Here is a 27,432-nt window from a genome sequence, read left to right as displayed (position 1 = left end):
AGGGAGCTATGAGCCAAGGAACGTGGTGACCTCTAGAAAGTGGGAACAGCCTTAAACTCATAACTAGTAAGAAAATAGGGACCTTGGTTCTACAACTGGAAGAGACTGAATTCTATCAATCACCCAAATGAGCAGGAAATGGATTCTTCCCTAGAGCCTCCAGAAAGAAATACAGTCTGCTAATACCTGGATTTTAGTTCAGTGAGACACAAACTGGACTTTTGACCTCAGAACTGTAAGATAATACATTTGTGTTGTTTAAACTACTAAGTTTGTGTTAAATTTGTTACAGCAACAATAGAAAACTCATACAGGTATTGACTTCCTTCTAAAATAGATGAGCATTTTAGCTCTTTCACATCATGCGTTGTCTCCTCTCCTGCTTGCATGATAGTTGTATCACAATTTTTAGTTAAGTTTATGTTCCAAATTTTAAAAATTATGATATTGTAAAGAATGTTTACACCTGAATCAAAAAAATGTGCAATGATTATATTTCCTTTCTTACACAACTCTTCCCATGTCAAATCCTCACCCCCCACCAACTTTTCTGGCATTAATAACTGCTTAATTTCACCCATCACCTTAAACTTACACAAAAGTATATGTCAAATATATTTCAATTTAAAAAAAACACAAAAGGGAGAAATAGGAAAGAGGAAAGGAGTAATAGGTCCTGAGCAAGTCCAAAACCTTAAGGCCCACTGGGGCCGTGGTCCCATCTTCCAGACACACTGAGGTAGGTGTTGGTCCCCCAAGGCTCCCAGGTGGCCCCACACCCACGTTTTGTTGGGTACACATGCCAGTCATGGGTTGTAATCCTGTGCCTGTGGCTGTCCGAGGTTGCAGTCGCACAGGTGGCTTTAAGTTTTGGGGTCTGGGGGTGGCCCCATCCACACAGCTCCACTGGTCATTGCCCTGGTGAGGGCTCTCTGTGGTGGCCCTGCCCCCACAGTGGCCCTCTGCCAGCGTTGTACGCCTGCAACCCTGTGTGGCTCCATCCTTTGAAATCTAGGTTGAGACAGCAACCCCCCCACCACCACCACCCAGACTTTCCTGGGCCCAGCAAAAGCTGCACCTGGGATGGCGGAGAAGCTGGTGCCAGAATTCAGGGAGGGCAACCACCTGGCAGAGACAGCACCTTCTTTGAAATCATTCTGCCCTGCAGGCTCTTGCACTATGGGACTGTGGAGGGAGGGGTAGCCTCTCATCTCTAAAATGCGCTGGGGGTCATTCTTCCATTTTTTGGACAATAGGTCCTGGCTTCTGTTTAGATGGCCAATCTCCCCATTGTCTTGACGAATAGCTCCTAGCTTCTACTGAAATGGTCAATCCATACCGATATCCTCATCAAATTCAGGACACCCTTTGTGTGCTCTCTGAACAAGCCTTCTTACTTCTTTCAGTATGGGTAAGTTGAGAATTTTCCAAATTGTCAACCAGTCTGTTTACTTTCTGATTAGCAATTCTACCTTCACATAATTTCTCTCCTCACATTTTACTGTAAGCATTCAAGAGAAACCAGGCCACTCCTTCAGCACTTTGCTTAGAAATTTCTTCAGTCAAATATCCATTTTCATTGTTCTCAAGTTCTACCTTCCACAAAATACTGAGACACAAACACAATTTAGCCAAGGTCTTTGACACTTATAACAAAGATTGCCTTTCCTCCAGTTTCCAATAACATGTTCCTCATTTCCATCTGAGACTTCATCAGAATGGTCTTTACTGTCCATATTTCTACCAACATTGTTCATGAACACTTAGGTATTCTCTCAGAAGACTGAAGATTTCTCTACAGCATTCCTCCTCTCCTGATCCCTTAGGAGAATCACCCTTTACGTCCATTAACAGCAAAGTAGGCTTTTTCTAGCATGAATCTCAAAATTCTTCATACCTCTACTAATACCCAGTTCCAAAGCCTCTTCCACATTTTTAGGCATTTGTTACAGCATCACCCCCACTTCTTGGTACCAGTTTTCTTTCTTAGTCCATTCTGGCTGCTATAAGAAAATGCTACAGACTGGATAGCTTATAAAGAACAGAAAATTATTTCTCATAGTTCTGGAGGCTGAGAAGGCCAAGATCAAGGTATTCGCATGGTCCACCTCTGGTGAGGGCCCTCTTTCTGGTTCATAGCTGGGGCCTTCTCGCTATATCCTCACATGGTGGAAGGGCTAATTTGCTGTTTTAGTTGAACTTTTGGCTAGGTATTCTGACACCTGACAATAACACTATAAAATGAGAAAACTCTCCTTTAAAACAAAAGTGTTGGAAGTTTGGAATTACAAGTCATGGACAGGAGAGCTGGCAAATCAGAGGCCAGTGGAGGCACTGTATCTTTTTGTTACCATGTGTCATTGTACCCTCCATGGTAATCACAGCCATGGGTTGAGAGTTATAGGCAAGAAAACTGATTACAAATCTGGTATTCAAATATTAAAAATTAGATGCTTTTAATAATGAAGAATGGCAATGTCCTGTTCCATACCTATAAGCTGTTTTAATTATTTTAATACATGAATTAATGTTACCATATATATCTATTCAAAAATTTTCTTTGAAACCAAATTAGAATGATAATAAAGGTTGCATAGGTAAAGACAAACATTTTGAAGTGAGGAAAATTTGCTAAATCTAGGGATCCTTTGTGATTTCCAAGAAATAAAACTCTGGATTTCTTTTAAACTGGAAAATATCACACCAAATCAGATAATTATTATAGACGCCATATCAGAACACTCTTGCTTGCTGGATAGAGTATTTAAACCTGATCTTTTCAGATTTAACATAAATAAAACACTTGAGCTAGATGGAGTATTATTTTAGTGTTGAAAAATATGGGTGAGATAATCACATTGGTGAAATAACCTGTCTCAGGAGACATAAAAGGTAATCCATTCTGGCATTTTACGGCAATAACTGAATAATGTAAGCATTACAACTTCAAAAATTACCTCATTCTCCAAATTGCTTAAAGACTCATTCAGTCTTTCCCTGGGACACGAAAAATTAGGCAATTTCCCTTCTTCCTGACCCTTTTTAAACATGCAACATCTATTGCACCATTTTCATTCATCATCAAATTAATCACTATCGAATACATGAGAATTATCAGAAAGTATTTTGTAGGCCAGAAATCAGTTTCTGCATTTTAGAAACTTCTGATATTTTCAGTGAATACTGTTACATGGATCAAAATATCTAAGTGGTAAACCACAAATGCATTAAATATAATCTTAAAAACATTTACATCTGATTCAGAGAAAGAACAAGTGCATCAACAAAGGGGCATAAAGATGTGAAAGATGGTGGCATGTTGAGGAACAGGTGGGTGCTTGGAGGGTGGCTGAGGATCCAGGATGAGGCTGGGAAGTTAAGTAGGGACAGAGCATAAACTTTTTTAAGCCATATAAAAAGTTTGGGTTTTATCTGGTAGTGTTCAGGAGATCTACTGGATTAGGTTAAGCTGGATAGTAACACAATCAGATTTGCCTTTTAGAAAGATTGTTCCAGTCTGATAGCATTGCATTGCATGGATTAGAGGTAAGAATGAATGGAGTTGGGAAAGCCAACTGGAAGGTGGTAGCAATATGCCACATGAGAGCTGATAAGGGCCTGAGCTAAGCCAGAAGGTGGATTTGAAGAGAAGAGTGGTTTGGATAAACACTATAGAATTTTAAATGATGGAGCATGGTGAGGTTGGCAGTTTGTATTAGACACCATATATGATTCAGTACCTGCAATCAGTGTGTTCATTCTGTGTCATTATCAGTTCTGACTCCTTCCCTTCATTCCTCACTCCAGCCAGGTGCACCTGTTTTATTTTCCATCTGTGGTTCGAACTTCCTCTAATCCTATCTCAGCATTGGCTGCACATTTAGTCATCTGGGGAGCTTTTTAAACAATACTGTTACCTGAGATTCTGATATAAGTTAGCTTTTTAAAATGAGGTTCTGGGGCTTCCCTGGTGGTGCAGTGGTTGGGAGTCCGCCTGCCGATGCAGGGGACGCGGGTTCGTGCCCCGGTCCGCGAGGATCCCGCGTGCCGCGGAGCGGCTGGGCCCGTGAGCCATGGCCGCTGGGCCTGCGCGTCCGGAGCCTGTGCTCCGCGGCGGGAGAGACCACAGCAGTGAGAGGCCCGCGTACCGCAAAATAAATAAATAAATAAATAAATAAAATAAAATGAGGTTCTGATATAAGTTATCAGAGATGTGACCTGAGCATTGGGATTTTTAAAAAATCCCCTAATAATTTCAAGTGCAGTCAGGGCTGCGAAACTCTGATATAAGTTATTGGTTGTGGTAGAAGCTAAGGACTTGCAAGACTTCTGCCATTGATTATTAGGGTTCTTCCAGCTCACTCATCACTTGCCAGAGGTTTTAACATCTCATCTTTCTTTATTTACAATAATTTCACTTCACTGGATCACTGACTTTGAATTTTCCTTCAGTTTCTGGTCTAGCCGTCTGATAAGTCTGTCTTAGCTGCAAGAATGAAAACAAATTCTGACTAATTGAGCCATCGAAGGAATTTATTTAAAGGATACTGGAATTTTCCATGAGCACCAGAGAACCAAGTTTGGAGTCAAGATCAATGCCCAAAATAAAATGTTAGAACTGACCCTGTGAAAATATAGTTATTACTGTCACTAGACTCAGGCACAATGGATTGCATAGCCCACACCACCAATGCTGAACACTACACTACTGCTTGGATCTATGGCCACAGCTACTCCTGTAAAATAGATACAGCATTGTCTGCACAGGAATGAATTCCCTATTGGCCTTGCTTCTCTTTCCATTAGTTTCAGAATCTAGAGAGGGTACAAATCTAGAGTGTGGCATATGGCCACATTCCAGCAGCAAAGTGAGAATCTGGCATTTTGGGCTTCTATAGCTGTGGGAAACTCAGTGGTAGGCCTCATCTGCAAGGAGTTCCTGTATGTAGCAAGGAATTTCAAGTTCTTTCTGAAAAGGTAAAAAGATGATAAATAGTTTTTACCATTATTTCTCCCATATTGCCTGGGTATTCCTGCTTGTCTGATTCCTATGCAACTGTTTTCTCAAAACCTAGCAGCATGAATAGGCATTCTTTTCTTTCTTCATTCATTCAACACTTATTTGGTACCTATTACGCGTGCCTACCACTTCCTCTTTTGTGTTCCAACAAATAAGTTATGATTACAGTCTCTTATGACTCTTCATTGAATTTGTTTGTATGGGGGGAGGGGCCTTTGTTTCAGGCTGCATATTCTCAGCTCTAGTACAATACTTGTTGAATGACCAGTTAATCAATGTGTCAGGCTTTGGTTTAGAAACACTGATTCTTTGATGAATGAGGCTTAGACTCTTTTCTCTAGGACTTCGGTTTAGTCTTTGATGGCCATGGTTGATTGCCATTATTACCTTGATACTTCACCCTTCCCTGTATCCAATTTCTTTCCCACGAGATGTTACCACACCTCACATTAAAAGAACAGGTTATACTTCCCTTTCCCACTTGACTTTAGTCTCAACCTGTGACTTGATTTGGCCAGTGTAATGGGGAAGACATGATGGTGTACCAGTTCTGAGCTTAGGCCTTAATCACACATATTTCCACTTTACTTCTTGCACCTATACTATTGCTATAAGAAGTACATACCCCCAACTAGCCCACTGGTCCAGAGAGGATGAGAGACAACTAGAGCAGAGCCACCTGCAGTGAATGTGGATCTCTGAGTTTTAGGATGATTTGTTATGCAGCACTGTTGTGGCTGTAGCTGACTGATACTTTTGATAATGATGAACTAATAGGGAACTTTGAGATAAGGATACCACTATTTTTTTATACCCTTTCAGAAGTACAAAGTGATGTGCAGTGCTAACATATTAAGGTAATAATCTATAGGAGGTCTTTAGGTGTATATTTTGGGCCCTGAATATTGCTGTTATAAGATTTTGAATATACTTAAGAAAACTGATCCAAGAAATAGTGGGAACTGAGAGTAGAAAAATACAGAAAAATCCCCCAAATTGTGGCAGATTATCATCAGAATCATCAGCATCATCATCAACATTATTGATATCCTCTTCTATTTGAACACATTCTCTGTTCAGAGAATAACATTATTATCTCCATTTTCCAAATGAGAAAACTGAGGCTAAGGGATGTTAAATAATTTTATCAAATTATTGGGAAGAATCAAGATTTTTGTCCAGACCTGTCAGATCCCATAGTCCATGCTCTAAATATGTACTTGATACCTCAACCAGGGAAGAATACTAATCATAATACAAATAATAATACATGTTAATATGTGTATGTTACTTTATGAAGTGTTTGCACAGATATTATCTCATTTGGTCCACACAATATCTTTGCAAAATGAAAACTATTATGTATATGGTCATATAAAAGGCAAATGCCAAAGTTCCGAGAAGTTATAGGATTCTAACCCAAGATCAAATTACTGGTAAGTCCTAGCACTAGTTACAAACTCACAGAAGATGGGAAATGTATGTCCCACTGCCATACTGGAACATTTGAGAAAACCTTTGGTGCACACATTGAGGACGTAGTTCACATGAGTGAAAATCTCTGGGTAGTTGGTTAAAATATATGAAGAAAAAAAAATCTAATAGACAGAGCTAAGCCAAACAACTGAGTCATTCATTCCTACTGAAGATTTTAATTTACTTTCCCTATTCCACTGATGTGAGAAAAGAACAACCCTAAACACATTCTGTTGATACTCTCAGGTTACATCCTAAATTAGTTATTTCTTCTCACATTTGGTTTCTAATTATTTATCTCTGGCTCAATTTCAATTTTATTTAATAAAGTGGTTTTTTTACTTGCATTATATTACTCTGTAAATTATTGTGGGCCACCACTGTGCATTTCATTCTACCTTTGTTTCCCCCTTCACAAATATTGTTGTACAATACCATTTATATATACAGACAAGCTGGTAACATTAGGTACATCAATAGCAAGTGCATTTCTCTTCCTGAACATTACAATGCAAGTGTTCTATTTTTTAAAATAAAAGTCCATTCTTTGATGACTATTTCGTTTTGAATTTGTCTCTTTCAACTTTTCTAAAATGGAAATAAAATTGTCAATCAAAACAATATTGGAGGTGGATTCTATGCAAAGCATTTGCAAAGGTAGAAACATTCATAAAAGGAAACAAAAAGGAAAGACTGTTGTTATATTTTTAAAATGAATAAGTCACTAGTGACATTATCTGTTCTTTGAAATCTGGGCATGATTATGTTGGTTGTTTCATAAATCTCTCCTTACCTAAAGTCATCTGGAAATAAAAGTCTGTCCTTTTTTGCCATGTATGTAACTCAGTGAGGAGAGAACTGGCCCAAGAACCAAAAGGAGAGACCTGGATTTAAGGGTGGGCATAGAACCCTAACCATTAATGGGAGCTTGGGCAAGCCTTTCCATTTGTCAGAACAAATGGTTCTTAAACTTTTGGTACGGAAACACATTTTGGATCACATAAATCACTTCTGAAAACTTCCAAATACCAAGGTATCTCCCATTTTAGCTTGAGTTCCCCCAGAAACTGACCCTAAGACAAAATTTTAAGTTCAAGTGGTATATTTGGGGGGTAATCCCAGGAAACATTGGTAGAGGAGCCAGCAAGTGAGACAGGAAGGGAAGAAAACCAACAAGGGGTGTGTTATCACAACAGTCACCACCGTGGGAAACTATCCCAATCCCCCTGAAGAACTCTACAGGCTAGTATAAGAATGTGCCTCAGAGTTATGCCAGCTGAGGTGCAAGGAAGTTGGGGTATTAATCTACTTAACTCCTTGTCCATGCACAGTGCAAGGACTACTGCTGGGGCCATTAACTCTATGACACTTCTGGCTTGCTGTTGGGCAGGCCAAGTGCTTCTATGGCCAGACCAACAGTCCTTGGGTAGAGTCATGAATTTTTCAGTAAAGCAGCCTTTGACAACATGTGAAGGTGAGAGCTGAGGGGATAAGAGTGAGGCACCATAATGTGTGCTATATCTTCCAACCAAGATTTTTATACTAATTGTAGAGTGAACACTAGTCTTTTCTCTCTCTCTCTCTCTCCCTCTCTCTCTCTAGGTTCTAGACCACCTTCCTATGTTTGAGGAAATCCCTACCCTATGAGTTTTGGGAAAGAACAGAGCCTACCTTCTAGCATGGAAGCTGAAGGTGGAAGATACGCGTTTTCCAAGCCTTGCTTGCAGGTAGGACTCTACCGATCAGATGCTGTTCCTTGAGATATTGAATCGGGAGCAAGTGACACAGTGAATCTGGGGTACTGGAACACTAAATCTTGTGACACTGGCTGGCAGTGGTGGCAGCAGCCAGTCTCCAGAGTATCTGTGGCAGGAGGGAGGGGGTCAGTGGTGGTGCCCAATGTGTAGAATTCCCAGCAGCAGTGATGCAGGCTCATGAGTACATTGTTTGGCAGTGGCCACAGTAGTGTCTTCATCAGATACCTCCTTAGCCTCCCTTGGCAATGCTCATTTTCTATGCCTTATTTTTCTGTCTTCCTGGTGATTCTGTGGGCTACTGTTGACTTACCAATGCATTTGATATTTGCTTAAATCATCCACGGTCAATTTCTATTGCTTGCAACTCAAAATCTTAACTAATACAACAGGTCCAGGGTGTAGCCCCAGAACTTCGATTTTTAACAGCCTTTCAAAGTGATTCTAATGCAGACTTTGAGAACCACTGCTCTGGGTTCTGTTTCCTCAAAAGGGAAATAAGTATAACAACATATGCTCAGCAGAGCACTTGTGATGTTCAAATAAACTAATTACCAGAGAGGAGCTTCAAAAGCGTGAGTAAGATGATTTCACAATTGAAGGCATCAACTAAATGATGATTTTGAAGTAATTTTCCACTCAAAATGAATGGATTGCATTAAAGCATTTCAGCTACATCGTGAAGCAATGTATTTAAATATTGATGTCTTATAGAGAACAACCCGGAGATCCCTGTCTCCAAATCCCTCCAGCCCTCACATTTGGAGCCAGTGAACCTGTGGTAGATCAATTATGAAAATGGCCACAATTCTTCGCCCCTCCTTGTATCTAGTTCCTTACAATAATCTTGAGTTAAGTCAATCAGATGATTGTTGATTTAAGCCATTTCATTTTGGGTGGTTTGTTATACATCAATAGATAACTGATACAGTCCCCCAAATACTTTCTGTGTTCTATCTGAGCTCTGAGACTACTTGGGCCTGTAGGAGGGTTGACTAAGGAACTTCTCCTCAGGTACTCAACATTGTGTAGTACATACCTATAGTAGTTTTGCTGGTATCTTCTCTGGCTTACATCCCAATTTTCAGTGATTGGGTCCTTGACTTATCACACTGTTCCAGTGACGAAGTTCTCTGCCCAATAACCCATTATATTTTCATGATTTAGGCTTTTGCTAGAGGTACCCTAAATACACATCTTGCAAAATGTCAAGTGGCCTAATTCTAAAATCAACATTTATCTAAAGCTGAATATCACCATCATAGAATTACTTTCTGGGATAGATGTTAATTATTATAATTATACAATTTTATCATTAAAAATGTAGTTTCAAGGAGCTTATTGTCTATGTTTTCTTCTAGGAATTTTATGGTTTCAGGTCTTAAGTTCAAGTCTTTAATACACTTTGAGTTAATTTTTGTGCATGCTGTAAAATAGTGGTCAAGTTTCATTCTTTGGTATGTGGCTGTCCAGTTTTCCCAACACCATTTATTGAAAAGTTTGTTCTCTCCCCATTGTATATCCTTGATTCCTTTGTTGTAAATTAATTGATCATATATTCATGGGTTTCTTTCTGGGCTCTCTATTCTGTTCCATTTATCTATGTGTCTGTTTTTATGCCAGTATTATTTCTATTACTATAGCTTTGTTATATAGTTTGAAATCAGGGAGCATGATGCCTCCTGCTTTGTTCTTCTTTCCCAAGATTGCCTTGGCTATTCAGGATTTTTGTGGTTCCACACAAATTTTAGGGTTATTTGTTCTCTTTTTTTGAAAAATGCCATTGGAATTTTGATAGGGATTGCACTGAATCTGTAGATTGTTTTGAGTGGTATGGACATTTTAACAATATTAATTCTTCCAATCTATGAACACAGAATATCTCTTCATTTATTTGTGTCTCTTTCAATTTCTTTCATTAACGTATTGTAGCTTTTTGGGGTGGGGAGTGGGGGCGTGGGAGAAATGGGTAAAGGGGATCAAAAGGTAAAAAGAAAAGCAAAACAAAAAACAGACAAATACTATAGCTATCTGTTAAGTGTTAGTTCAGGTGTCTTAAGTCTCTATATGTTTTATAATCAGTGCTAAAGGAGAATGAGTATCTCAAACTTAGTACCATATTGAGTGTAGCAAGATATACGTGTATACAGATAATGTATAAACTTCAGGGCTTCCCTGGTGGCACAGTGGTTGAGAGTTCGCCTGCCGATGCAGGGGATATGGGCTCATGCCCCGGTCTGGGAAGATCCCACATGCCGCGGAGCGGCTGGGCCCGTGAGCCACGGCCGCTGAGCCTGCGCGTCCCGAGCCTGTGCTCCGCAATGGGAGAGGCCACAACAGTGAGAGGCCCGCGTAGAGCAAAAAAAAAAAAAAAACCACTTCAGTTTGTGAGGATGCCTTGTGAAAGGGAAAAAATTAAAACATCTTTAGCTCTGACATGAATCATATATTTCCATCTTTGTTATAAAAGAATGATAATTATAAAATAATGTCACACACAAAAAATTAAATACTAATAAACGTCTTTAAATACTTTATTAGAAAAAAAATTAAACTGTGGACAAAGAGGGATATTTTATAACAATAAAATTTCACTCCATGAGAAGATATGTACAAAATATCACAGCAGCCAGATATATGAAACAAAATCTCTCAGGAATACAAGTTCTTTATAAGAAACAATAATAATGGAAGGCTTTAATTTTCTTTCAGAATTTTGACAAATAAAGTTGTCAAAAGCAAAGACACAGCATTTGAATAATATAAGGAACTTAAGAATAAAGTCACCATTCACTTTTCATATGATTGAACATTTACAAAAATAAATTATTTATTGGCCACTGAGAAATCCTTCGTAAATTTTCCATAGTAGGTTTTGCAGGCTACATTTTTTTTTATCATAATCAAATAACATTCAATAAAGTCATAAAATGACAGAACAACCTACTTAGAAATAAAGAAATCTCTTCCTAAATGACTCCTAGATCAAAGAGGAAATTACAAATTAGAAAGTAATAAAAATTATACTTTATTATATAATTTATATAATTTATAAGTTCAGGTAATTTATAGTCTTAAATACTTTTATTTTTACAAAAGATTGAAAATAAGTGAACTACATGATTCAATTTAAGGAAGTCAACAATATAAACCAAGAGAAAGTAGGAAGAGGGATTTAATACAGAAGAAGATAAAAATTAACAAAAAATAATGGGAAGGATAATAAGTTTTCTTTGAAAAATCAAATAAGCCAACATCTGGCAAGTCCAATTCAGAAAAGAGAAAACAAAAGTGCCGTTACTGGGAATGGAATAGATATTATAACCACAAAAATGGATAAGATTGAAAAAAATTAGAGATGATATGCAAGTTCATGGCATCAAAATTGAAAATCTGAAGGAAATGAATGGCTTCCTAGTAAATTTTGGACTTCCACCAAACCCTATCATAAGTCATAAATAGGGTCCAAACAGTTCAATCCCATAAAGTGCAAGGTTGCATTACTGCAAAATTAATGAAAACCAGTTTTTAAAAAAAAAATCTTCCGAGGACTCGGATCAAACCCGTGCATCCAGGACCCAAAGGTGGCACTGCCCCAACAGGGTTCCTAGGCAGGAAGCTGTTCAGCTTTCTTGGCCGAGTCTAGGAGGGAGGGAGAGAAACTTGTGCAGCAAGATGCTCAGGACCAACTGCAAGGCAGGAGTGGGCATAGAGCTAGGTAGGAGTGAGAGGAAAGGGAGATGAGCCAGGTTCTGTGTAGGGGATGGACCCAGGACAGACTGATGCTGACATGGTGGCTCTTTCCTTCCACTGGAAAGCTTCACACTGCTCCTTTGTTTTGAGTCCTTGCAAAATAAAAAAATGCTGTCATTAAACTGAGCAAGTCCCAACTAGGTGGTCACTTCCCCTTCCACTCCCATACCCCACATTTGATAATAGGGACTAGGCAGGGAACTGGCGTCGAGCAACAACTGGATTATATCCAATGGCAGGCACCTCATAAAAAAAATAAATAAACACTAGACTATAAATAGTGGTTATCTTTGGGTGGGAGGATGTACAGAAGCTTTCAAATACTGTGTAAAATCTGATTTTTACATTGTTTCACTATTGTAATTAGGAAAAACAATCCAGCTGCGATGTTGCCCTTCTAGGCAGACATCTGTAAACCATACCCACTCTCCAAATTAAAACAAAAATTTAGTGGTTAGATTTTAAGTGTTTGAAAACATAATGCAGGAATGATAATGTGCTAAGTACTGGTTTGTTGCCATGATACTAAATAGTCTGTCACTTTCAAATGAAGTGGTAGAGGAGCAAGACCATATTTGGCTAGCTTTGCCAGTGTAAGATAGTGATGGTGATGTTGCCACCAAATTATTATGCTCTATTCCATTAATAGTAAATGGCTACAGTAAAGACTTATCTTCTTTTTAACTCCTAGTCATGATGATTGGCTGATGGTGATGGTGCTAATGCATTAAAGCAATCCCACAAATGAAAATGTTGTACACTACTCAAAGAAGCTTTCTAAATGCTTTCAGAAGCAAAGATATAATTGAAGTCCCCATTATATTGTTTATTTCTAATATTTTTCATACATTTGCTAGTTGAAACAATAACTTGAAGAAGAAATTTCTAAACCTTAAATCTGGAATGGGGCAAAATAATTGACTTTGGAGCTATGTAACTTTCAAGATAGAATCTTCCCTGAATTTTCATGTGCATTTCAGCTTTCATTGCCTGGATACCACTCCCAGGATCTTGACTAGAGAGGAATGATAGAAGTGTCTTTTCATTAGCTGTCGTATAAGAGACACTTTCATTCTCAAAGGCACAGTGTTGTTTCTTCAACAGGTTTCAGTAACAATGACTTTGCCCACAGGCAGCCATCAGTTGTCAAGTATTGCTCTATTATTATTATTTAAAAGTAAGGTATTAAGGCTTTCTTATATTCTAGCTGCCTTTTTAGACATGTAATAGTGGTCCTTCCATCATGTTTGGACATCTTGAAAAACATGTGACACGGCAAATCCAAAATAGCTTGCATCTCTATATAACATATCATCCCAAAATCTTATGACTAGAAATCTTTCCCTTGCTTAAGAATGATGAAAATGTTTCACTATTTTTCTGATGTCCCATAATTCCTTTTTGAACACACAACTAAACCAAGTGGACAAAACATTGTATGATTGTGGATCCTAAATTATGTATGACTCTCGTTATATTTGTTGAATTCTCAAAGACAATTACATGATAATTCCATTCACCGATTTTCTATCCTATAAATAGTTTTTTAATCAAATGGCTATGTTTGTGGTGTAAAACCTAGAAATCCCTTGGAAAACAATAAAGCAGAATACCGTATGCTAACACATATATATGGAATCTAAGCAAAAAAAAAAAAGTCATGAAGAACCTAGGGGCAAGACGGGAATAAAGACACAGACCTACTAGAGAATGGACTTGAGGATATGGGGAGGGGGAAGGGTAAGCTGTGACAAAGTGAGAGAGTGGCATGGACATATATACACTACCAAACGTAAAATAGATAGCTAGTGGGAAGCAGCCGCATAGCACAGCGAGATCAGCTCGGTGCTTTGTGACCACCTAGAGGGGTGGGATAGGGAGGGTGGGAGGGAGGGAGATGCAAGAGGGAAGAGATATGGGAACATATGTATATGTATAACTGATTCACTTTGTTATAAAGCAGAAACTAACACACCATTGTAAAGCAATTATACTCCAATAAAGATGGTAAAAAAAACTATATGGGATTGTCTTCTTAAGCATATTCTTTTAAAGTCTGTTATTTTAAAGTTTGATGGTGAGAACAAGATAGGTTTGGGTTACGTCATTTTTCTCTAACATTTTCTTTTTCTGTATTCTTTATATTCTTTATTTTATCAGAATCAAAAGTTATTTATTAAGGTGACTTTTAGTTTAGTTTAGTTTTGTTTTTTTGCGGTATGCGGGCCTCTCACTGTTGTGGCCTCTCCCGTTGCGGAGCACAGGCTCCGGATGCGCAGGCTCAGCGGCCATGACTCGCGGGCCCAGCCGCTCCGCGGCATGTGGGATCCTCCCGGACCGGGGCACGAACCCGTGTCCCCTGCATCGGCAGGCGGACTCTCAACCACTGCGCTACCAGGGAAGCCCTAGTTTATTTTTTAGTTTTTTCCGCTTGTGATAATTTGGGGTGGCTAAATTGATATTCAGGTATTAAATCGTGCTCGTAAGGTGTGATGAATTCTCAATAGGACTTTTTTTTTCTTGAAATACTCTACTTAAATGGAAGTAAATAACTACATTTTAAATAAAGTTCTTAAAAGGTTATTATATTTGATGTTATAATTGTTCATACATGAAACAGTTCTACAGAAGTTAGAATTAATATGTAATCTAATCACTATTATCCAGTCATTTATTATTACTCAAATTGTATAAATAATTATTGGAAAAAATGGTTCTTACTAAAGTTATTTTCCTCATGCACTTTCATAATATTTACCATAACTGTCAGTCTTTTCTGTTATTAATTTAACTCTTTGAAAGTTTTTAATAACTGTTTTGTACATAAAAATTAATGGCTTACACAGTCATCATTAATTATTACATCATTTTACTTCTGCAATAATAAATACACATTAATACTATAATTGACTGTTAAAATTTCAACAAATAAAACACTCAAGGAAATTTTAACTCTATGTTATACCTAGAATGCTTATCTGTATTTGAAAGTGAATATCAAGAAGTTAACAATAAATTCTGAGGATCTAGCTTACTGTTATGACGCTCTTATTATTTATATGACTGCTGTTATTACACTAAGTATATATAATGGCAACCGATAGTCTTTCAAATAATGTTAAAGTAGGCAAGAGGCTATTTAGCTTCCCAAAGGCCACAGCCAAAAGCCAAATTGAAAACAAGACATTGGCTGAATTCCAAGGTCAAAGTCAAACTTTCATGCCTCCCTACTTTGTGTATTTAAAACCTCCATCTCAAAGAATAATTTCAGACATATTATAAGATTTCCATAAAGGCATTTATGTACATGTAATGAATCCCTTTCTATCTGGAAGCAATATGTTGGTTTTGGAAGGTTGAACTTGAAAGCTGAAAATCCCACGTTCTTCCTTGTTGGCTACATGCTAAGGAATGTGTTTAGATAGCCTCCAAATATGGTTGCCAGCAAGGTCTCCCCAACTTACACAAACATGCTGCCCCCATTCCTCCCATGAAGAGATAGAGTCTATTTTCCCTTCCCTTGAATGTAGGCTGACTGCTGACTTTGCCACTTCCAGGCCTAGCCCTTCAGAGGTTTGCTTTCTTGGAACCTAGCTGTTGTGTTATAAGGAACTCTGGGCTATTCTGCTGGAGAGAGAGGCCATGTGGAGAGGCTCCAGAGGATGAGGAGAATGGACTTCCATACAGAAAGAGGTCACATTGGGCAGACCAGAATTGCTATGGGCCAGTGACGGTATTATACCTTTCATCCCCTCTTTTAGGATGGAGGAGTCAATCGTGATTTTCTTATTCTTGTCTCACTTTTGTATGATGAGTGTATGGGGGACAGATAACTTGTATTTTTAATTCAGTTTTCTTGTTTGAGGGGAAATAATACTTAAGCAGCCTCACCAAAAAAAAACAAAAAACCCACAAACAAACAAAAAAACCTCAAAACAAACTCCAAAATTGCACCTGAGGATCCACATCTGAACTTGTTTAAGATGACAAGATCCTGGACTTTGCGTTAATGCTACAGTGGTATGACATTGTTGAGGATGATGTTGAGTGTATTTTGCATATGTAAGGGATATGAATTGTTGTGGTTGAAGAGTGAATTATGGTAGATGGTCTCTAAAGATGTCCATGAAAATATATGCTATCCCTGTGCTTGCCTGCTATTTGTCTCATAAAGAGGAAGGGTCTAGCTTCCCTTCTCTTGAATCTGGGCTGATCTGTGACTTTCTTTAACCAATAGAATATAGCAGAAGTGCCATTGTGTCAGGGAGCAGCTTGTACTTTTGTTTCATTGGAACCCGTTTGCCATGGTGGAGACAGAAGACATGTGACAAGGTCCTAGAAGATGAGTTGCCATGTGGAGAGAGAGTCCACATGGAGTAAAACTGAAATACCCCAGGTGACAATAAGCATCAAGGCCCAGATATGAGAGAGAAGCCTTCATGGGCCTTGTAGGTCAAACAGGCACCAGCTGAATGCAGTCAGATGGCTGAGCCCAACTAACACTGCATATTGTAAAATACTGCCCAATCAACACAGAGTCATCATAAATAATAGATTGTTGTTGTTTTATGCCACTAGGTTTTGGGGCGGTTTGTTACATAGCCAAAGATAAGTGAGGAGAATGGAAATGCAAATCTTTTTATGTGGTAGAAAAAAAACTTATCTATAAAAAGAAGCATTATAAATTTCCCTGCTATTTATGGAACTAATTTGTTAAAATGTGCTCCTTTAAGAAGAGATATATATATTCCTTTTGGCGAAATGAATTTGTGCTACTTAAGAAACCTTTGGAGGATGTGAAACAATTGTTGAGAAAATCTGAGTCAAGAGTGTAATGTATTCTTAATTTTTTAAAAACCTAAATTCTAGCAGAAACTCTTTGTAGTATGTAAAATATCATTGTTCATTATCTCCAACACAATTTTAAATATTTGTTTCTATTATACTCATTGGAGAAATAATCATCTGATATTTTATCAAAGTATCACAATGGCCTAACACATCAAGAAAATCTTACTTTGCAAGGCTAACTATATTAATTGGTCGGAATGTTTAATGTCCTCTTAATGTTAGTTTTGTCTGCCTATCTATAGTATACGTTCCTTAAGATCAGGGGGCTATTTACTCAGTTTATTTTCTTCTTTTCTTCTTAATATTATTCTAGAAGCATGGGTAATTGATAAAATTACTCATCACTCAATAGTCACTAATTGAGAACCTATTGTGTGTCATGCAATGTGATATGCAAAGACCAGTCACAGTCTCTGCCCTCAAAGGCTTATAACTTGGGGAAAATATGAAAGCAAAAATCTGCTGCCACTGGGGTAAGGAGAGAAAACTATCTTGGGCTCAAGATCCTATAGCAACCAGAGGTTGGCTACTACTGAGGAAGGAACAGGAAACTCTCATCTAAGATCAACCAATATCAGTAAAGAATTCCTTCAGTGGACTGGACATATTTGAGGGCAGGCTCTGTGAACTTGAAGATAGGTTAATATAAATGTCATTTACTAGGGAAGTTCATTAGAGACTCAGTACCCAGGGTTTTTATTGGAGGCTGGTCACATAGGCACCCTTTGCCTAGTGCATATTAAAATTCCAGACTCCCAGAAGGAAAGCATGTGTTCTACACAAGCCATGCGGTTTGTACAAACGGTTTAGGTGCAGTGATGCACTCTTATCAGTTAGGGTGGTAGGAACACTCCCAAAATCCAAGTTCCCTGATGCTAGCTGAGGGCCAACCTTGAGAGCAGGCCATTTAAAGTATAGCAGTCACATCCTGGAAATTGTGCTGACATAGTCTCGCTGCCACCAGAAGTTTGTCAACATTAAACCTCTCTTGTATGGGGTGCATTCACCTTCTACAAGTATTTAATCGAGCCAAGAAGCAAACAAACCAACCCAAAGAAACCTGCCTGTGATTTTATTTAAATAAATAAAATTTTATTTTATTTTATTTTAGAGCAGTCACAGGCCTGCCATGTTAACTCTTTTCTGCAAAGTAATTAATTGAAATTTAATTGGCTCCAACTTCTTCAAGTTCTAGGGGAGAGGAGAAACTGTTTCCATGGGAGAAACTATTGTTTGATGCTTCTGAATAGTTTTGTCATTACAGATTACATTTGTGGTTGATATTGCAAGGGTGAATCGCAGCCACATTGGACTTCAACATAAAGCAACAGACATATGGGGACTTCCCTGGTGGTCCAATGCTTAAGACTATGCTCCCAATGCAGGGAGCGTGGGTTCAATCCCTGGTCAGGGAACTAGGATCCCACATGCCGTGTGGCACAGCCGAAAAAAAAAAAAGAGAGACAGACAGACATATGGATTATGTTGGGAGTAGGATCACTGTGAGGCATTTCTGGTAGTGGGAAATTAAACATGTTAGCAAGAAATTAAAGTTTTATTTTTGACTGTACCTTAGCAGTATTTTCAGCCATAGTGTTAATAGGCATTAGATAAAAATGAGATATCAAACACCTAACAAATAAAGTGAGTGGTATTCAGAGCCTTTTAAACTGAAAAAAAAAAGTAGCAAGCTAAGGTGAAATCATTGAATACAGGAGCTCCTCATGGCATGCTGCAAAATGTCAACCTAGGATCGGAATTGACCCCCTCCTTCAGACAGAGGCATTCAAACAAGGAAGTGGCTATTTTTGAATGATGAAGTTGTGGAACCCCAAAGGAGCATCATCTGCCTCTAGAGATAATCCTTGCTTAACGGAAGGTTTGCTGTTGGAAGCACCATTATTTTCAGCATTACCTATTGACGTCATGGTATTTTCTCAATGGCTTATTTCCAAATATCCTCAAATGAAGAAGGAAAGGCCTTCCAACATTAGTGGACAACTGAAAAGTGCATAGGTCTTAGCAGGAGACCAACCTAGATTCAAATATTTATGGCACCAAATAACCACTGTGTGATTCTAGCCAACTTCCTTGATTTCTCTGAGTCTCAGTTACCTCCTCTATAAAATGCTCTAACAACAAATTTGGAGGGTTCTTACAAAAATTACTCTAGATGTAAAGTTCCTAGTGAAGGGCATATTACAGTAGGAGTGCAATGAAAGATGGATAGCTTTACATTTTACAGCTTTATGGTTAAGATGTTGTGTTATAGTTCATCATGTTAGACTCTGCCTGAGCCATTCTTTCGAGGTGAGTAAAGTAGAAAGAAGCTGCTGCGATATAACTAGAAAGAAAACCTCTGCTGATTTGTTATCCTGGGCATCTGCACTTATAAAACTACTTGAGGAGTGGAAAGGGATTATCTTAAGAAAGAGACTTAGTGCAATACAAATTTTTCCTAAATATAAAATCCAGGAAGCCTCAGATTCTGTTTTTTTCTTATTTAATATGAAACTGTGAAGTAAGAGATCTTTCAAGAAAATTCTAATAAACAGGTAAAAGTAGAGAACAGCAATCCCACTGCTCATTTACATTCCCCAATTTCTGATTGAATCCCTTGCCAGGAGTCCCATAAATCTCCTGCAATGGGAGCTTCCTGTAGAGCATACTGTATGACAAAATTAGAGGGGATGATTGCACAGCAACATTAAAACAACATGAAGTATAGATCTTCAACTCAACCAGGAAAAGGGGATATTTGAGAAGATGATATATTTTTTTGAGGCACTGAGCCTGTTTGTGGATATTAAAATGATTTCACAGCAGCTGTTAAAAATATAGTTCCAATTTGGTGGGATTGTGAATTACAAAATTAAAGGGATTTGAAAATGAATAAGCATATTCTTTATTGCCCCCAGCCCCATCGCCCAGGATGAGGAGAAGGAGAGTAACATCATCATGTGAATCATTTCTGTACCTAATATAAATAACAATAATGAGAATGAGATGCTGTGAAAATGGGAGAGAATCCATATCAAACACAGCAAAAGGACAAGTACTCATCTCTCACTGCACATCCGTTTGATATAGTTCTGTTTTTGCATGGTACTAAAAGACCCTCAGTGGCACAGGATGCTCCTCGGTTTTTCTGTGTGCCCTACACCTGTGAGACACAGGGAAAGAGACAAAAGGTGCAGTGAAGGCTGTTACAATTTCAGTTTACTCACCTGACAGTCATTTCACCCAGCAAGACTTAGATAAAAGAAGCCATTTTTCTTGTATGTGGAAAAGTCATAGCATAAGTATGCTGTCATGCAACCGTCCCATAGGTGGTTTATCCAAGGGTAATGGATGGAAGTCTCACTGTTATTCTCTGGGCCAACAATAACATTCTTTCATCCCTCCAATAAGTAAGATGATAACCTTTCTATGCCCCATGAGGGGCTCCTCTAATTTTCTACTGTTGTTTTCAGAAAGAAAGTCTTTATGCCTGCTTTTAAAAAAAATTTATTTCTATTTATTTATTTATTTGGTTGTGCTAGGTCTTAGTTGCAGCAGGTGGACTCCTTAGTTGAGGCTCGAGGGCTCCTTGGTTGTGGCATGTGAACTCTTAGTTGCAGCATGCATGTGGGGTCTAGTTCCCTGACCAGGGATCGAACCCAGGCCCCCTGCAATGGGAGCATGGAGCCTTAACCACTGCACCACCAGGGAAGTCCCCTCTTTATGCCTGCTTTTGACATTTGTATATATAAATATTCTTGTTTTGATTTAGACCTTTAAATTGATCTTGGCTTAGTTGTAACAACAACCTTGATTAGCAGTGTGTTGTTATTATGAAGGTCAGTAAATCCCCTTAAAATGAAGAATACAATGAAAGGCTCAAGGTCTATTGATTTCTGTTTACAATATTTATAGAAATGTTCTCTGTGGTGACCAATATAGTTTAGTGTAAGAATGATGGAGAAAATTGAAAACTGTTCACTAAACCTCTTTCCTCTTCTTTCTGAGCACATAACTAGAACTAACTTTTCCCAGCTTCCCATGAGACTATGTGACTGCATTTTTTTGAAGATTTTTCCTTATTTATTTTGTAATTTTGGATTGTGAGTTCATCATTGTTGTCATTCTATCTGTGGTAATTCTTTTTTTTTAACATCTTTATTGGAGTATAATTGCTTTACAATGGTGTGTTAGTTTCTGCTTTATAACAAAGTGAATCAGTTATACATATACATATATCCCCATATCTCTTCCCTCTTGCGTATCCCCCCCCCACCCTCCCTATGTGACTGCATTTTAGTCAATGGAATGTGAGCAGAACTGATATACGCAACTTTTTGCATTACCCATAAATAAAACCCAAAGTGCTATCTTCCACATTCTTTCCTCATTTGCTGGTTTGATGCAAATAAACATGGGAAACTTGGAAGCCATGTAGACTGTTGGTCAGGAACTCCATACTGGACTGTTCTGCAAACAAAAAATAATTTCCATGATATTAAAGTTTGAGGGTCTATTTGTTACAGTGGCTAGATTTATCCCAACCAATGCAGATGGTGAACACAAACCTTTATTCCTTCAGCTCTTGCCCATCATATTACTTGTTCACTCTATGTAATGGGTTCTCAGCCAGGGGCAATTTTTCCCACCAGGAACATTTGGCAGTGTCTACAGGTATTTTTGGTTGTCACAACTGGGAGGTGCTACTGGCATCTAGTGAGTAGAAGCCAGGGATGTTGCTAAATATCTAATAATGCACAGGACAGAACTCTCTACCTAGTAAAGAATTTTGCAGTCTGAAATATCAATAGCCTCAACTGAGAAATGCTGCTCTAAGATTAGATGAGGCCACAATATCCTTTTCAGCAAGCCATCTATGGTTCAGCAAATGATTTATTCTTACTTTTTCTTGTCTAAGCCATCCTGCTTTTACAAATATTGAAGAAATTGGAGGGAGCTAAAGATGGTGAAATAGAACGACGTGGAACTCACCTCCCTCCATGAACACATAAAAGATACATCTATATATAGAACAGTTCTCACTGAAAACTAACTGGAGACTGGCAAAAAGACTCCTGTACAACCAAGGCTGTAAGAAAGATCCACATGGAATCTGGTAGGAAGGGAAGAGAAGCAATCAGGTCAAGACCTGTGTCCCTGGGAGGGGACTAGGAGGAAAAGGGATATTACACTGGTGGAGACCCTCCCTGAGGAGTGAGTGATTCAAGCAACAGACTGGGTGTCCCCAGCCCTCGGGTCCGACTCAGGGAAGACGAGCCCCTCCTTGGCTGATTGGAGGATCAGTGGGACTAACAGGAGGGCTGTGGGAGTTCTGAACTCTGCTTATGAGCAGCTCATGCATACTTGCTTGCTCCCAAAGCAGGGAGGAGAGGGTGGCTTGAAAACTGGGTGACTGGTTTCCTGTGACTTCCCTGGTGTGCCCCCAGCCTGAACTGAGCGAACGCTACAGCCCTGCTTGGGAACTAGGCTCTGAGACACAGAGCTGGCTCAGACCTGAAGCAATGTCTGAAGAGGGCAGGGGCAGCCATTACTGACACTTATACAAGCAGCACATCAGAAGCAGTCTGAATCTCTGACCCAGCTGGAGCACTAAAGCCCATGCCCCAACACGTGTTGAGTGCCCACACAGCCCCTCTTGCTCTAGCACTGCTCCCCTCAGAGGCGAGGGTACAGGTGCTGGGAGGGAGAAGAGCCCACAATTAAAGGGAACAGAGCCAGCTCAGACCCAACCCTCAGGGCTTCTGCTCCAGCAACTTGAGACTTACCCCCACTCCCAATAGAGTGGTGATAGCCACTGAACAGAGGAGAAGCCCCTGCTCACACTTGGCTCTAGCCCTAGACCTTTCATCTCCAGCCCCAACTCCTACCAAGGTGACAGCTGCCAGCACACCTTGTGTTCATGTCAAATCCAGCTCTCCCACCAAAGCCATTGGGCACACACAGATTGCATAGGGATGCTCCCACGTAAGGACACCCCTTCAAGACTGCAGTGGGTAACTGTTTCACCTAATTTCATAGAGGCATAGAAAGTTAAGCAAAATGAGAAGACAGAGGAATTGGTCTCAATTGAAAGAGCAAGAGCAAACCTCATGAGGACCAAAAAAAAGTTAAAAAGTTCAAAGCATTAGTAATAAGAATGCTAACTGAATTAGGGAAAAGAATAGGTGAACACAGTGAGAATTTTAACAAGGAACTACAAAATATAAAAAAAACAGAACTGAAGAATACAATAACTGAAATGGAAAACACACTAGAAGGAATTAATAGCAGACTAGATGATACAGAAAAAGCTTGAATGATCTGGAAGCTAGAATAATGGAAATCACATAATCAGAATAGCAAAAGGAAAAACAAATTTAAAAAATGAAAACAGTTTAAGGGATCTTTAGGATAACATCAGGTATGCCAGCATTCACATTATAGGGGTCTGAAAAAGAGAAGAGAGAGAAAAAGGGGTAAAAAATGTATTTGATAAAATGATGTCTGAAAAATTCCCAAACCTAAAGAAGGAAACAGATATCCAGGTACAGGAAGTACAAAGGGTCCCAAATAAGATGAACCCAAACAGAGCACACCAAGACATATCATAATTAAAATGTCAAAAGTCAAAGAGAGAATTATAAAGGCAGCAAGAGAAAAACAAAGAGTCATATACAAGGGAACCCCCATAAGGCTCTCAGCTGATTTTTTGCAGAAATGTTGCAGGCCAGAAGGGGGTGGCATGATATATTCAAAAGTGCTGAAAGGGAAGACCCCACAACCTAAGATACTCTACACAGCAAAATTATCATTTAGAATTGAAGGATAGATAAAGAACTTCTCAAACAAGCAACAACTAAGAGTCCATCAATACTAAGCCTACCCTAAAAGAAATGTTAAATGGTCTTTTCTTAGTGGAAAAAAAAGGCTATAAAAAAAGCAATCTATAGGAAAGAAAAAATCCCACTAATAAAGGCAAATATATAGTAAAGGCTGTGGATCATTCACTTAAATAAGCTAGTACAAAGATTAAAAAAAATTATAAAATCAACTATAACTACAATAATCAGTAAAGGGATAAACATGAAGATGTGAAATATGACATAAAACCCACAAATTGTGGGGGAGGGAAGTAAAAAATGTAGATCCTTTAGAGTGTGCTTGAACTTAAAGGAATACCTGTCTAAAACATGTAGATACAGTTGTAGGGCAACATATAGGAACCCCGTGGTAACCACAAGCCAAAAACCAACAATAGATACAAAAAAAAGCAGAGAGAAAGGAACACAAACATACCACTAAAAAAAACCTCATCAAATAACAAGGGAAGAAACTAAAAGAAGAACAGAGAAGAGCTGCAAAAACAACTGGAAAACAAGTAATAAAATGCCTGTAAGTACATACCTATCAATCATTACTTTAAGTGTCAATGGACTAAATGCTCCAATCAAAATACATAGAGTGGCTGATTGGATAAAAAGCAAGACCCATCTTTATGCTGCTTACAAGAGACTCACTTCAGAGCTACAGACACACATAGACTGAAAGTGAGGGGATGGAAAAAGGTATTTAATGCAAGTGAAAATGCTAAGAAAGCAGGCGTAGCAATGCACATATCAGAAAAAATACTTTAAAACAAAGTCTATAACAAAAGACAAAGAAAGGCTTTATATAATGAATGTTACAGGGATCAATACAAGAAGAAGCTATTACACTCTTGTTAACATGTATGCACCCAATATAGGAGCACCTAAATATATAAAGCAAATATTAACAGACATAAAGGGAGAAATTGACAATAATACAATAGTAGTAGGGGACTTTAACACTCCACTTACATAACTGGACAGATCATCTGAAAAGAAAATCAGTAATGCAACAGTGGTCTTAGATGACATAATAGACAAGTTGGACTTCATCTACAGGACATCCCATCCAAAAACAACAGAATACAAATTTTTCAAGTGCACAAGGAACGTTCTCCAGGATAGATCACATACTAGGCCACAAAAAAACTCTCAACAAATTTAAGAGGATATAATTATATCAAGCATTTTTTTCAACCACAACAGTATGAAACTAGACATCAGTTAGATGGAAAAAATGGGAAAAGCACAAGCACGTGGAGACTAAACAACATGCTACTGAAAATCCAATGGATTGGGGGGACCTTCAAGATGGCAGAGGAGTAAGACTTGGACATCACCTTCCTCCCCACAAATACATCACAAATACATCTACATGTGGAACAACTCTACAGAACACCTACTGAACTCTGGCAGAAGACCTCAGACTTCCCAAAAGGCAAGAAACTCCCCACGTACCTGAGTAGGGCAAAAGAAAAAAGGAAAAATAGAGATAAAAGAATAGGGATGGGACCTGCCCCTCTGGGAGGGAGCCGTGAAGGAGGAAAAGCTTCCACACACTAGGAATCCCCTTCACTGGCAAAGACGGGGGGTGGGCAGGTGGGGGGAAGCTTCAGAGCCACAGAGGAAAATGCAGCAACAGGGGTGCAGAGGGCAAAGCGGAGAGATTCCCACACAGAGGATTCGTGGCGACCAGCACTCACCAGCCTGAGAGGCTTGTCTGCTCACCCTTACGGGAGGGTGGGGCTGAAAGCTGAGGCTCAGGCATCGGAGGTCATATCCCAAGGAGAGAACTGGGGTTGGCTGTGTGAGCACAGCCTGAAGGGGGCTAGTGCACCACAGCTAGCCGGGAGGGAGTCTGGGAAAAAGTCTGGAACTGCCAAGGAGACAAGAGACCATTGTTTCAGGGTTTGTGAGGAGACGGGATTCAGAGCACTGCCTAAACGAGCTCCAGAGACGGGTGCAAGTCATGGCTATCAGCGTGGACACAGAGATGGGCAAGAAATGCTAAGGCTGCTACTGCAGCCACCAAGAAGCCTGTGTGCAAGCACAGGTCACTATCCACACCTCCCCTCCTGGGAGCCTGTGCAGCCCGCCACTGTCAGGGTCCCGTGATCCAGGGACAACTTCCCCAGGAGAACACAGGGCGTGCCTTAGGCTATTGCAATGTCACATTGGCCTCTGCTGCCACAGGCTTTCCCTGCATTCTGTACCCCTCCATCCCCCCGGCCTGAGTGAGCCAGAGCCCCCTAATCAGCTGCTACTTTAACCCCATCCTGGCTGGGCGAAGAACAGGTGCCCTCCGGCGACCTACATGCACCCTCCATCCCCCCGGCCTGAGTGAGCCAGAGCCCCCTAATCAGCTGCTACTTTAACCCCATCCTGGCTGGGCGAAGAACAGATGCCCTCAGGCGACCTACATGCAGAGGCAGGGCCAAATCCAAAGCTGAACCCGAGGAGTTGTGCGAACAAAGAAGAGAAAGGGAAATTTCTCCCAGCAACCTCAGGAGCAGTGGATTAAATCTCCACAATCAACTTGATGTAGCCTGCATCTGTGGAATACCTGAATAGACAATGAATCATCCCAAACTTGAGGTGGTGGAATTTGGGAGCAAATGTATACTTAGGGTTTGCTGTCTGCATCTAATTTGTTTCTGGTTTTATGTTTATTTTAGTTTAGTATTTAGAGCTTATTATCACTGGTAGATTTGTTTATTGATTTGGTTGCGCTCTTCCATTTTTAAAATATATATATATATATATTATTTTCCTTTTTCTGTTTTTGTGAGTGTGTATGTGTATGCTTCTTTGTGTGATTTTGTCTGTATAGCTTTGCTTTTACCATTTGTCCTAGAGTTCTGTCTATCTGTTGTTTGTTTGTTTGAGTTTTGGGGGTTTTTGTATAGTTTTTAGAACTTGTTATCATTGGAGGATTTGTTTTTTGGTTTGGTTGCTCTCTTCTTTCTTTTTTTTATTACTTTTCTATTTTTTTTTATTTTTAATTTTTTTTTAATTTAAATTATTTTTTTTTCCATTTTTTCTTTCTTTCTTTCTTTTTTTTTCTCCCTTTTCTTCTGAGCCAAGTGGCTGACAGGGTCTTGGTGCTCTGGCTGGGTGTCAGGCCTGAGTCTCTGAGGTTGGAGAGCCGAGATTAGCACACTGGTCCACCAGAGACCTCCCGGGCCCACGTAATATCAAACAGTGAAAGCTCTCCCAGAGGTCTCTATCTCAATGCTAAGACCCAGCTCCACTCAACAAACAGCAAGATACAGCGCTGGACACTCTATGCCAAACAACTAGCAAGACAGGAACACAACCCCACCCATTAGCAGAGAGGCTGACTAAAATCATAATAAGTTCACAGACACCCCAAAACACACCACCGGACGAAGTGCTGACCATCAGAAAGACAAGATCGAGCTTCATCCACCAGAACACAGGCACTAGTCCCCTCCACCAGGAAGCCTACACAACCCACTGAACCAACCTTAGCCACTGGGGACAGACACCAAAAACAACGGGAACTATGAACCTGCAGCCTGCGAAAAGGAGACCCCAAACACAGTAAGAGAAGCAAAAGGAAAAGACAGAAAAACACACAGCAGATGAAGGAGCAAGGTAAAAACCCACCAGACCTAACAAATGAAGAGGAAGTAGGCAGTCTACCTGAAAAAGAATTCAGAATAATGATAGTAAAGATGATCCAAAATCT

General features: G+C 39.4%; 1 long non-coding RNA gene across 1 annotated transcript in view; it reads left to right on the top strand.

Annotated features, from left to right (window-relative positions):
• The window catches only part of LOC114484700 (uncharacterized), a 297,446-nt gene that overhangs the window by 83,091 nt on the left and 186,923 nt on the right, over positions 1–27,432 (top strand). The window contains exon 3 of the long non-coding RNA XR_003677882.1: positions 8,099–8,223. This is a non-coding gene — a long non-coding RNA (uncharacterized lncRNA). The remainder of the gene's footprint in view (positions 1–8,098; positions 8,224–27,432) is intronic.

Source organism: Physeter macrocephalus, chromosome 21 (genome assembly GCF_002837175.3).
Source record: "Physeter macrocephalus isolate SW-GA chromosome 21, ASM283717v5, whole genome shotgun sequence".
NCBI classification, from domain to species: domain Eukaryota; kingdom Metazoa; phylum Chordata; class Mammalia; order Artiodactyla; family Physeteridae; genus Physeter; species Physeter macrocephalus.
Note: the sequence above shows the minus strand (reverse complement) of the source record. Positions and strands in the feature narration are given on the sequence as shown.